Consider the following 14057-nt stretch of genomic DNA (forward strand, 5'->3'; position numbering starts at 1 on the left):
TATGGGAAATTTTAAGTTATTTTTTTTCCATAAGCTTAACATGCGGACGCCTGTATAGGGTCAGAAGTATTTATAGGGTGAAAAGTAACACTTGAGGACAAGAGAGACACTTGGGGTCAAACGAGAAGTTAACATGGGCAGACACTTGAGGCTCAAACAGAAAATTTTATGTTAAATTTCTCCATAGGGATAACACACGGGTGATTCAGTACATTTTTTTCTCAAACGGGTTTCGTCTGTCGGGGTACAGTACAGCAAGACTCTTCAGACGGCTTTGCCACTCAGCAGAAATGAATTTCTTCCAAATAGCAGTATCTCCTCAGATGGATAATCAAATAAAAAATAGAGTCTAAATTATTTTTTTTCTCCATGAATCAATTACAGATTTGAATTTATTTGGATACAATAAAAACATATGTTTCCAATATATAATGAAAATTATTTCTTTCCTAGGCAGAATTTATCCATTAGCTTTTTACCTGGTATACGCGATTGTTTGGTTCTTCGTAACACACACACACACACACACACACAACACCATATATACATATATATATATATATATATATATATATATATATATATATATATATATATATATATATATATATATATATATAGTAGGCTATATAGTGCCGTTGTATTGGACGTAAAGTACATTGACCACGGTAGCCTACCCAGACCACTGCGGAGTTAGGATTTCAACCCGGCATGATTTTGGTTTGGCGTCTGGCTTGTTAATTATTTAAACCACCTCGGATCCTGCCTTCATTAGGCGTCTTCACTACTGATAAAGTTAAATTGAATTATTATTAATAATGAGACTATTATCTTCATACTTATCGAAGGTAAGATAGTTAAATATGTTACACTGCCCACTTCGGCGTACTTGCGTGCGCGAGCAATGTATAGCAAGCCTTTCTACTCCCTTTGAAATAGAGACTGCACATTTTGGGATGTGATTTGTAGCGGTCTGTTGATTTCCACAAACAGATGGAACTTTGATCTCCCCGCCCCAATGTGGAACAAGAAGGTTTTGGGCATTTATACATATATGTATGATTAATTGGCAGTTGAAACTAAGACATTCCTACCGAACACTGCAATCTCACCACTGTCGACAGTGGTTCTAGTCTCGGGCTCGGCTAATGTGGGTGTTTGACAAAGCTTGCCAGTAGGTCTGTGGTTCTTCCCGTGGTTTCTCTGGGCTCTTCCTCTACCAGCTATGCTGGCCGCCATGTATAGCCGATGTTGCGTTGAGAAATGGCGTTAAACCCAAAACAAAAACAACATAATTAAGACATGCATATGTATAATTTTAATGCACAGTTAACTATTACTACTACTACTACTGCTGCTGCTACTACGACTTTCTTATTATTATTGATATTATTATTATTATTATTACCAAAAGCATGTGTGTATTAGTATTGGTAATGGCATTTGTACTAACAGTAATAGTAGTAGCTGTTGTAGTATTATCAATGACATATGGATTATATGTGCCTCTGTTGTTACGGTTATCACGTCATTATCCTGTAGTGGTGAGATGTGTGTGTGTGTGTGTGTGTGTGTGTGTGTGTGTGACTTGGATTCTTAATGTAGCTTTAGCAATTTTTCAGTCATATTTCTATTATGTCTGCACTGCGACAGTTTATAGTGATGTCTAGCACTGGGCATCATGCCGTAAACATGTAGCATCATGTCCCACCAAGTCACATTATCCTGACCCCAGGCCTACAAGTCCTTGCACTAATCTCTTAATGCTGTTTGCTAAGCGAGGCAGCTGCTAGTACTATTTTTATACATCTTTCGTATGACTCGAACAGGGTTCGAACCCGCGACCTCCAGTATCCGAAGCCGAAGCTCTAAACACTAGGCCAACGGAGTGGTCTGTAGCGGTTTAATAAATAATCTATAGACTTATTTATTTGGTCGGCAATTTTGAGCAATATGATCCAGCACTGTGCTTACGTAACCATGTACCGCCAAATTATATAGACATCTGGCAATGCATGCAGAAAGATAGGAATATAAATTAGGTACGTTGAAGTATGAAATAATTTTAGCGGAAAAAATAGGCATTACAAACGAAATCGATTAGTTAAATGTATGGAAGACAAGGGCAAACAATGCTGAGAATAATCAAGGTCAACATGTATGCATTAAAGCAAACATTTGCAGGTCATCGTAGAATTTAATGTATGTGCACATTACATTCGTCTGTACGTGCACGCGTACGTTGCTCACGCTTACACAATTATCTTGGTATTATCGAGGAGTCTATTCATATATCCTGTGTTGATATTATGTTGGTTAAACCAGACAGTGGTGTGGGAAATACAAGATTCATAGCAAATAAGCACGACATCGAACTAATAAAAGAACTCATATATACCAGTAAATGTACGCATTCGAACTAAGAAATTGACGCTTCTGTTTTGACAGCGATTTAAAAAATGTTTTACATTAACAGGTGAGGCCGGATACATTAAATTTCGTAGAGTCGTTTATACATAATCTTCAATAGTAATCGGTCTGTTGAATTCCTAAAGAGGCATTGTGCTCAAATGGCAGTGATATAGTAATGATCCTGTACGTCTTTGTGAAACCGTTAGGTCAGTACGATGAAGTTTGCAAATACACACGCGCACATGTACATAATCTACAATTTAAAAGCGAAGTGAAAGGTAAAGTGGAAAAATATATCTCTGCAAACAAATATGGGCAACATTTCCCACTCAAGTTTGATATTTGCATGCACCTTATTAATATACTATGACGTGAAAAATGTTTCTCCTCAAGGTGAATAAGTTACAGTAGATCTGACGACTTGCCTGGCGTTAAATGGGATCCGTCCATGTCGCTTATATATATATTTATCTGTGTCTGTGTGTGTGTGTTTGTGTTATCATACATTCTCTGTGATTAATGTACTGTACTGATTAAGCGTTCCTTATATAGGGATACTGGAACTTTTTTCCAAAGCGTCCTAAAATAAAACAAATATACGTATTATAGTGATACATTTTACGTTCAATTTGATCAATATACATGTTAAGGCGATTTTAGTAATTTAAATCCTCCTTAGTTTTGTAGAATTTTTTGGGTACACACGGTTGACGGTGACGTTGCAGTTCATCAGCTTTGCGGATCGTAAAATAGCATGAGTCATTTAATTTCAAGCTCGATTGAAATTGGATGCGAACCATCTGAAATGCCAAGATCGTGTCCAATCTTCCCGGGATGACTGGATGATAGATTAAAATCCCTTCTAATGTTGATGGAGGTATTTTTGAAATTGAGTTTGGAATTTAAAGCCCAGAAAAATTATATGTTTCATATAATTGTCATTTATATGCTACTCATCTCTGAGAATGAAGAGATTCAAATTTAAAAGAGCACATCATTGCTGCAATGTTAATCCTGTTTCCGCAGATGTTGTAGATCTTGCAGCACCTCTATATCAACTTTCGACTTACGTACTGAGGCTGAGCAAACGTGACAACGTCTATAGCAACTCAGTATTTTGTACCTGATCTTTACACATGTGTTCCATTCAGTAACGCAGAAAACCGAGCATGATCTTTCCATGCTAATATTTTCCTTAGTATTGTCATCATTATTGTTTTTGGATACATAATCTGAGTTATGTTTCCTAGAGTTGCATCATGTCTGTTGGTACATTAAAATACACTGAAGGAAAATTAAGATATATTTATATGTTCTTATCTCCAAAAATGACATCAGTGTAACTGACGAGTGAACCTTCCTTTCTTACAGAAAGCTTTTTGGTTGCATAAATTCTCGGATCGTCCCAAAGATATATGAACCACTCTGGTGGCCTAAGTGGTTAGAGTGTCCGTCTCGGATGAGGGAGGTTGCGGTTTGCAACCACAGCCGAGTCATACCAAAGTCTAATAAAAATGGTACTAAGAGCTGTCTCGCTTGGCGCTCAGCATTAGAAGGTTAGTTTCAGCTGTCTCGCTTGGCGCTCAGCATTAGAAGGTTAGTTTCAGCTGTCTCGCTTAGCGCTCAGCATTAAAAGATTTGTATTAGGACTGGTCGGACTGGTGTCAGGATAATGTATCTGGGTGGGACATGATGCTACATGTCTGCGGAATGTTGCTCCAGTGCTAGACATCATTATAAACTGCTTAACTGCAGACGTCGTAGCGAACTGACTGAAAAATTGTTAAAGCTACATTAAAAATCCTAAACACACACACACACACACACACACACACACTCACACACACACACACACACACACACAAAGGGATATGAATATAGGTGTGACTAGGTAAAGATGTTGTGACGATAGATTCAAACAGTAGAGTATACAACATTTATGTTTAGCAGCAATATGTGTGCCGTCTGACTCCGCAACAGCTTAACAGTAACTCTAATTTTGAAACTTTAGACTTAAAGACTATATCATTGCTTATATCCTATGTACAACAACTACAACTGCATGCAAGACAGATCTCAAAACCAGATTAATATCATCGCGCAAAGAGTGTACTGAAATCAGAGGTGCGCTGATGCCACTAATGCCCCACAGAGGACGCAACAACTGAAATATGTGGGATCTAACACATCTATCTTTTATACATTTTATATATTTTTAGTATTATCTGCTTAATTTATACAATATTTTTTACAATTCTTAAATCCATAAAATTACGATGTACTTTGTCTTATAGTGCAAACAATGCACATACTGATATGATAGTGTATTGACACGCAGGACTAAACCATTTCTGAGTCGTCCTTTCACTTTGATTTGCATGTAGCTAGGTTGCAAAAGCTATTTCGGTGAACTTAATTGATTTTAAATGAAATAAATTGAACCAACGGCAATCATGAAACACAATACAATAGCAGTTTGTCGATGTAATACTAACGTCTTAATAGTAGATTGTGAAATGAGTCACTTATTCTAATTTGAAATATGATAGAACTAGAAATGTGTTTATAAAATCCCACCCAAAGTTCTGCGTATAATGATACACTTTATACATTCTGTATAAAATATAACTGAATAAGATGTTACGTCTATTTTCATGCCAAAGGCTTATCTAAAGCTTACAACTAGCTCTCTTTGTAACAACTTTTAACCTAGAACATGAGCCAAACCCTAAGACCATCCTTAGACAAAAATGAAAGTGCCGTCAGCCGTTAACAGAAGCGGAGTCAGATACAAGTGGTTTGTTATGATTCAAAATGTCATGACAATGTGCCCCTCCAATTCCGTAACACACTGAAGGAAAGAAAATACAATTTGCATAACCGACAGTCTAATTGATTCTTGAATTCTAGAAATTGCAGAAAGGATCATGAACACTTCTTCCATCATCATCAGGCAACGTCAAGCATATGATTCTCAAACGGTTTCGCTTTACACTGATTCGTAATCTGTGCACATGTTGTTCAAAATTATGAAGATCACATACGTGATCAAAAAATAAAGCCTGCAAAAACATCTGTTTTGCCTAACCAAGTCGGGAATGATGTATATATTCAGAGATCGAGACTATCAACTGCGTCGTAAAAATATTCACATTTGAATTTATGCGCTACATTTCATGTAATGGTTGACTGGCAAGATGACCACATCGATAAAATATACATAGATATTAACAAGTGGGCTTAGCCAGTCTTTGGTATATATTTAATATCTATACTGGATTGTTTTGATCAAGTTACTGTAAAAGTCGTTGGCGCGGTAAACACAGCATTCATTTTCTGCTATTACAAACATCAGCATAATATAAACAACCTTTCTGGTGTATATCAACGATGTTCAATCGCATTTATCAGAGATGGGTGAAGAAGAAAAGCCTCTAACAAGCATATGGTTGCGTAATGTAGCATTTGCAAGATATACTGCGATATGACGTAGTTATGATAGACCGACGGTTCAGCATTAAAGATCATGTTGCAATCTACCTTGCCAAGGTAGGTGGCATCAACTGAACAGTGATGAGAAACAGACACACCCAAAAGAAGTAGCCAATGAACAAATTATAGCAAATATTCTCAGTCGAGTTGGAAGATTTATTGGTTCCTTCTCAGAAAATCCAGAAATTTTAAAAGATTCCGTTACAGTTTACAAAGTTTAAATTTGATGAATGCATTCCAGCTATTGCTAAACTTGTGAAAGTGTACTCTTACTTAACACACACAGTCTTAGTTTCCATTTACCACTAGTAACAAGGTTATGAAGTATAGATGGTTGGTGAAGATCATACATCTATCTGCATCATTGTGCAATATAACCAGTTATTATTAGATATTTATAAAAACAATTCTGTGAAAGTAACAAAACGTGAATACATCCTATAATTCTGTTTTGATGAGGTGAATGTTCAAGATTAAAATAACATTGAAAAAAATACCTAGAGTTGGAAAGAGAGAAAAGGGGAGATTGACTGAGATGGAACTGGAGGTAGGAACTATTTTGTTGTCATCATGAACACAATTCGCATTTTTGGTAAGGGCAATGTTGTTGTCGTATGGATTGAAGAATCTGCTGTATGTGCTGCCTCTCCTGTGAAATATTTCAAACAAATCTCTGGCAACACACATTTCGATTGAAACACCTGTGATTTGGAAGAAATACCTACTGACAAGAATATATCAGATCATATTCTTTCAACACGCACAATATTGGTTGACCATAATACAAGATCACAAATGAGCTCTCATTTAGGAATAGTTGCATTTTGCACTTTGTAGTATAAGAATGGGTCTTGTCAATTTCCATGAACCACATTCATTCGGAATCACCTTTTTAAAGACATGGTTGATTTTATCCGTCCACGTCAAGAAGGCACTTGATTTCACTATAACCCTGACCACATTTCGTATAAAGTAGTCCCATTAGGTCTACATTCAGCATGGTCACTTGGGGTGCACAAATAAGATAGCATAGTCACAAATAAACCTCGACGCATTTTGCATTTGTTTCATTTCTAATGCCCCTGTATGTAGAATAGGAAATAAAACTCCGTGTCTTCACCATGCAATTCATCATTAGCAATGAACGAAATGGCTGTTCACTATCAGTTTGACATGTAACATGAACAGTGGATGGTGCTATTCTGCCAAACCTTATGTCTTAATGAAAATGCGGCATCTTGACTGTTGTAACATTTATATCAGAAACAGATCAGTTTGAACCTTGGTCACACTAACATGAATCATCTTACAAAATAACCTAATACATCCTCTTTATCCTTATGCCAATGTAAGATTGAAAAGAGTACAAAAATGTAAAGTAATGTAATTTATAACCTCCTTAGTATTGAACTCACAACAAAGTTTGTATTTTGTCAATGATAAAACAATTGCAATTTGTAGAGATTTGTGTGATGCTCCGTAAAAAGGAACTGTCTTCATGCTTAGTGGGAATAAAATGATTCAGCAGCTTCTTAACGTTTGGTATGGCTGGTGTTCATGGCTCTGGATTTCATATTGATGACTTGATGACGTCAAACCGATATCCTCTGTCATACATTTTTTTTACTTAGCTGCACAGAGAGAGAGAGAGAGAGAGAGAGAGAGAGAGAGAGAGAGAGAGAGAGAGTGAGAGAGAGAGTATAGGCCCATCTCCTTTTTAGTTTAAATCGTTTCGCAAACTTTGTTGCTGTTGAGAAGAATATGTACTAAAATACATCAGTCACTCAAGCATTTCTAGCGATACGAGATGCACTCATTAGCGAGAAGAACACAATTGCCTTAACTTAAACGAGCCTTACACGTGCAGTGTGCGGACTGAAAAATGTCATCTTCCAGAGCAATAATCCCAGGGTTTTTCATGGGCCTCTACGCACATGCATGGAGTGTGTAACCTCATTTCCAATGATACTAATTACCATAATAATGACGTCTATAGATGATGTGCAAGACCTTTAATACAATTATGAATAATGTTCCTAAATATAAGGTACAGTGCTATATCCCAAAAGAGCAAGGCGTATCCCTTGCAGAAAATTTATTTTCAGCAGGACGTCAATATCACCATGCATTTGCATCCTTATTGTCGCTTATACCACAAGGCTTTAACACAATCACAAATGGGTACCCACCCGCTCTTGCAACATATCTAGATGATAGACAATAGTTTCTTAACTGTTGTACACGTTCTCGTGTTGCCCTAATACATAATTCAATGATTGGTATTTTGTACCGCTTTTTTTTCTTGCATATAAAATAATACATATTCTATTTCAGACTATTTGGTAAATGTTGTTTCAAAATCGTTTGCAGAAAATTCATAGAGTTCACAATGTATTACGAAAAGATTGCCAAGGTAACATCACCCATGTGTCCCCGGTTTGTTTTGGAACCAAGATAGCTGAACTATGGTATTGTTGACATCTGCTGATGACATCAATGAACATTTTCGACATATTAGAACGATTATATGTAGAGAACTCTAACGCGCTCAGTGTTACAGATCACTACCATCTCACCTCCGTCTGCGTGGGTTCGAGTCTCGGATTCGGCCAATGTGGGTATGTAAGAAAGCTTGCCAATAGCTTCTCGTGGGTCGTTGGTTCTTTCCGGGGGGTTTTCCGGGTTGTACTGAAAATTGGCGTTAAACCCTACAAGAACAAAAACAAATGAGTAGCGAAATTCAGAGACGCGTACTGTGTTATCTACAGTAGTTTTATTGTTCTACCTCGAGTAACGAAACATTGAGTAATAGTTGCATCTCGTTTTAAATCGTTAGCAGCGAGATACCAATATTTAATGATGTGCGCAGGTACTTTAAACTTGGGTCTGTCACTTGTTTCTGTAGTAGTTATAGGATGCGTATTCAATATGCGGGAGGAATGATTTCAAGATCTAGTCATGTCGTGTCTACTCTGCAGACAGCGTTATACAGCAATATGGTTAAAGACTAATTTACATTATTACTAAATTATATTTGTAATTGTATTCGTACTTCGAAAGTCTCGTGTGGATGTACTATTTCAGTTTTATTTTTGATATTTTGACATCCGATAAACTATATCGTGTTTGAGGTTTGAATAATAGTCAGTTTACTGTTTAACATCGTTATATTGATGTTTACCGTTAAATGAAGTGTGTTTATTTTATATTGTTGGTATGATTTATTGGATGTATATATTTGGTTATTGGTACTGAAACCTATTCAATATAGCATGACGTCTAGTTTGGTATAATTTTAGCTGAAAGCATAGCCTCAAAGCTGGTAATGGGCGACGTAGCTGTCAACATGGCCTCCAGTCTGAACAAAGAAAACATGAATGACATCTATGGCGACAAATAAACATTGATATAAACAGGGCAACATAGATGACAACGGGGCGACATATTCGGCATTTAAGTACCATAGCTGGCAACGAAGATGGGGTCAAAGCGGCGTGATCGAAACGAGGATGAAGGAGCCAGACGACGCGTCCGATCAAAGAATGTATATCTTGAACTGTAAGATTTCAATCTTAAAATGTGACTTTGGAATGTTGACAGTTCTTATAGCTAGTTCCACACCCAACTTTTAAGTGAAATCATATAAGTTATGGCGAATAAACAACTTGATTAGTTGTATGTCAACGTCAGTATGGTATTACCCAGTGAAACTGTGCATTATTTATCGGAGTGTATAGCTTCAGCATTTGTGTTTATATCGTGTAGTGTAAGGCTACGTACATTGTGTCCCGGTTTTATGTTTTGTTAGAGTTTTTTTTTTGTGTAACTTTTCTCATTCATCGTTCCTGAAATATTTAAGTTCTGAGTTTGTAGAGACTCGCATACTTCACTATCGTATTAATGTTTCATTCGCATACATTGTGGTCTGTGTTTGCTCTTAATCTCTACGGAGGCTCCTTCTTACCACACTTAGGAGTGTGCACATTTAAGGTCAAAAAGAGCTACATTGAAGCTAAGTAGCAATCGAATCATGTCATGATGCCGGGTCGAGCGAAGCAATGACTGCCTTTTTAACATGAAATCTCGACTCATAAATTTTAATGCTTTTAGTTTCCTTTCATAATGTTCCTATTTCATTGCACTTTAATTATTTTGTAATTTTAGCTCTCCAATACGTTAATCTGAATGGAGTAGAGAACATTTCGAATCTTTACCTTTTTTTGTTACTCCTTTATTGTTAACGGCATGCATATTAATGCAAATGATCATTATGTCAAAGTACAAATCAAGAGTACAAAATTTGAAAATTATATATGCTAATATTCTAGTAGATATGACATTATAAACGCTTATATAATGAAATTTTCAATCAACATTATGTTATTTAATCATTCCTTTTTTCAAGAAGTAGCAATGCAAGTGTTGGCAGTAGTGTTTGGACGAGTCCACGAAACCATGAATGTTCGGGCTGTTTACGTCATGCTCTAAATATTGTATTCTACTGTATGTACAACAGCGCAAATTATTTAATTTCCGTTTACATAGCTTTTTGAACTTTTATTTTTACAATTTTGAGTGTAAATTGTTTAGCACAAGAGTTCATTAATTCATTATATCTTTATTTCTTCCTTTTTTTACGTAATTTCAGACTATTGCTCAAACCATTGTAGAGATATCTTAACAATCAACATTAATTATATATGGCACTGTATAGGCCTCAGATGTTGAATCCGTCAATACACTAAAGTAAATAATAGCTATCAGTTTCCATATACTCTTTTGCATTAGCGCTACTGAAAGAAGTGCGTTCTCTTATGTTTGCACATTGAGAGCGCCGGCGTCTGTTACATTTAGATGACAAAACCCTTCTTTTTTATTTTGTGTCTGTTTTTTTTTTTCTTCAAAACATTTCGTGTCTGAAGAAGCATCAATGCGAACTAGTTGAACAGAATTGTCGGCGTTCGTGTTGTTATTTTTATCCCAATTCTAAAGCCTAACAAGAAATTCACACTTTGTATCAATGTGCACACGTTCATTCACCCAGACTCGCCTTGATATATTACGTCGCTAAAAATTACTGTCAAGCAGGCTTTGACCTGATAACATAAATGTACACAACAAAGTATCCTCTCTTAAAAGTTACTATTGCGTTTTATATGCAGTGATATTCCGCTTCTGCAACAAATGGATACGGTATAATGCTGGGGTAATACAATGTTCGTCTTAGGGACTATATGAAAAGGGGCTAAGAGGGTGGGTTTACCGTATATATTGGAACGTTTACGTGCATTTATCCACCTTCATTGTGCCAAATAATTTTACTGGTAAAATTAACTCAAAATTAATTTTTCTCAAAAGCTTGTGTACGGTAGCTTTCGCAATGTTTCAGTCATACCGCTAAGATATCTGCAGTCTGGCAGTTTATAGTGATGTCCAGCACTGGGGCATCATGCCAGTCATGTACCACCCAGTCACATTAACCTCTCAACGCTAAGCGAGCGCCAAGCGAATCAGCTGATTCTACCATTATTTGTAAGTATTTTGAAAGCCGTGGCCGCGGTTCGAACCTCCGACCTCCCTCATCCAAGCCAGATGCTCTAATCAATTAGGCCATAGGAGCGGTCTCGGATGCTTGCAGTTTTAAATTTCGAAGAAAATATTGCGTATGGGGTAATTTATTTTATTTCATAGTCGCCTTACTACATTAGTAGGCTCTCAGTAATCCTAAATATTTTATTTGACAAAAGCTTTGAACGGGCGTGTCGGCTGGGAAATATGATCTATTCTAGATGCATTGAAAGACCAACATTTCGAACTTCATGGATGGCTGCCTATAGGTCAAGCATTCCTTTAAACAGCATTTAACGGGATGTAATGTTATGAAGAGCGAAGTCGATAAACGACTGTATATCGTTTACATCTACCGATACATTCAAACGACGATTTTATTTAACGAAACAACACCTGGGTAACATTATCAACAGGCGAGATATTTTGAATTTTAATGTAGGTTTCACACTGTTTCAATCACAACCCTAGTTTTACTTTTATATGTGTAAACATTCATAACTATTATCACCCAAAACCTTTCGGACACAGTTATTAATTCCAGTATGCAACTTAATAGTTATTAAATATTTTGTTTTAAGAGTTATCTCTCCAACTTATGCAATGATCATTTGCATTAACTTATCTCTCTCTCTCTCTCTCTCTCTCTCTCTCTCTCTCTCAAACACACACACACACACACACACACACACACACACACACACACACAGCCTTATGTATTACATGTATTCACTAACATTGATACCTGTGTGACAGCAAGTTTACATCAACATATTCGCATTCGATCTAGTCGGATTCGGTCTACTTGTAGCATGTTGACCCTATTGTGAAAGTGTGTGTGTGTGTGTGTGTGTGTGTGTGTGTGTGTGTGGCCGAAATATTTTAGGTGGAATCCGCTACTAATAAATGGGAGTTATTTGTGTCTTTAAATATTTATGTTTTAAGAGTTCTTCTCTTCAATAATTTGTATATCGGCGTGTTTGTATACAGCATCAGCCTTTCTGCATGAGAATCTCCGTCCTTTTCCCTGCCAGTGTTTATGTCTGTCAGTTTGTGAAATTCAAAGAAGCACTTTTCTATTTTGTTATCTTTTCTAAACATTGAAAGGACAACCTTATGTATTACTTGTAGTCACTAAAAATGATACCCGTGTGACAGACAGCAAGGTATAATTAAAATGTTTGCATCGATCTAGTCGGATTCGGTCTACCTGTAGCATATTGACCCTAGTTTGTAGACAAAATTGTGAGTGGCTGTAGTTTGTCCCCGAAGAACACGAAAATAAAAAAGAGAGTGGCTGTAATTTGTCTCCCAGCATAACACTGAAACACAACCTAAAGACTGACATATAACGAAATGACAGAAAAATTAGATCATACACTGGTACAATAATATCCCTTGAAATGATTGAGATCATACACTGCTACAATAATAGCCCTTGAAATAATTACAGATTTTCACTGTAGATTCAGGATATCAGTCAAAATATATGTATTGTTTTCCATATTGATTTTCCAAGGATAAAGAATGACGAATTTTAAAATGAAGCTAAAAACATTTTTTTTTTAATTGGAAAACTCTGAGTATGTTATATTCTTTTTTTTTAAAGAGTAACATCAGCTAACCACCAACTTTATGTCATATACAACCATAAAATGTATTTGAGACAAGGTTATCTTAATACAAAACATATAAACTGTTGCTTAACTTTACATAATTATATTGTAAACTCGTGTGTGCGTGTCTGTTAAACAGTTAGAAAGAAAAGACCTTACTAGGCCACACTATAGGCTTATAAACTGAGCTTTGGATTACTGTGTACGACAGACAAGTTGAGTGTGTGCGTTAAATAGAGAGAAAGATAGAGCGTATAGGTGTGTTGTTATATATTTAAATTATAAACCAATGTACTTACATTTGTGGAGGTATGTATCCCCTTTAAAAGAAATTACAATGAAATTGTAAAAACATTTCACAAAAGTAGATTGTTCAAAACACATCTTCTAAGCCAGATTAGCTTTCTTCTTTTACTGTCCATGTTTACTTGTATGGGTTCCTCGTGTGTTTCTTCTGCAAAGTTTGCTTTTGATATATGTGCATGAATGGGTTCTTATTCTCTTTCTTCAACTTCTCGTTCTTCTTCTAAGAAATGCGCCCTGGCTCACCTTGACATTTTACGCCGCTTCAAATCGTTGTCGCGCAGGCTTTACCTTGATATCATAAATGAAATTAACAAAGTCACCGCCTTAAAAGTTAGCATTGCGCTTAAGATGCACTATATAACACCCGAACAATCGTGATGATCAAATCGCGCTTCTACAATAAATGGATATGGCGGAATGTAGGGGTGATACAATCCACGTCTACGGGGCAGTAGGAAAAGAGTTCATTGTGATTTTGACCGTATATAAAGCACACTTTAGGTGCATTCATCCAACTTCCTTGGGTCAAATTATTCTATTGGTAAACTCCAGTTGACTGTTTCTAAAATATGTGTGTGTGTGTGTGTGTGTGTGTGATTTCGATTGCCGCAGAGATGTAGCATGTCCCACCCAGTCACATTATCCTCTTAATGCTGATCGCCA

At 36.4% G+C, this 14057-nt stretch overlaps 1 protein-coding gene across 3 annotated transcripts in view; it reads right to left on the reverse strand.

The window, feature by feature from the left end:
- LOC149793802 (uncharacterized) overlaps positions 1–13636 on the reverse strand; it is a 50913-nt gene extending 37277 nt beyond the window's left edge. Inside the window, exon 1 of one of the 3 annotated variants that reach the window (XM_089967799.1) lies at positions 13388–13635. The gene's annotated coding sequence lies outside the window, so the exon portion shown is untranslated. Of the gene's footprint in view, positions 1–13387 lie in introns of all 3 variants that reach the window. The other 2 variants (XM_089967798.1, XM_089967800.1) reach the window with 2 other exon arrangements.
- Positions 13637–14057: the final 421 nt, after the last annotated feature.

Source organism: Sinohyriopsis cumingii, chromosome 8, assembly GCF_028554795.1.
Source record: "Sinohyriopsis cumingii isolate HCF-2022 chromosome 8, ASM2855479v2, whole genome shotgun sequence".
Classification (NCBI taxonomy): domain Eukaryota; kingdom Metazoa; phylum Mollusca; class Bivalvia; order Unionida; family Unionidae; genus Sinohyriopsis; species Sinohyriopsis cumingii.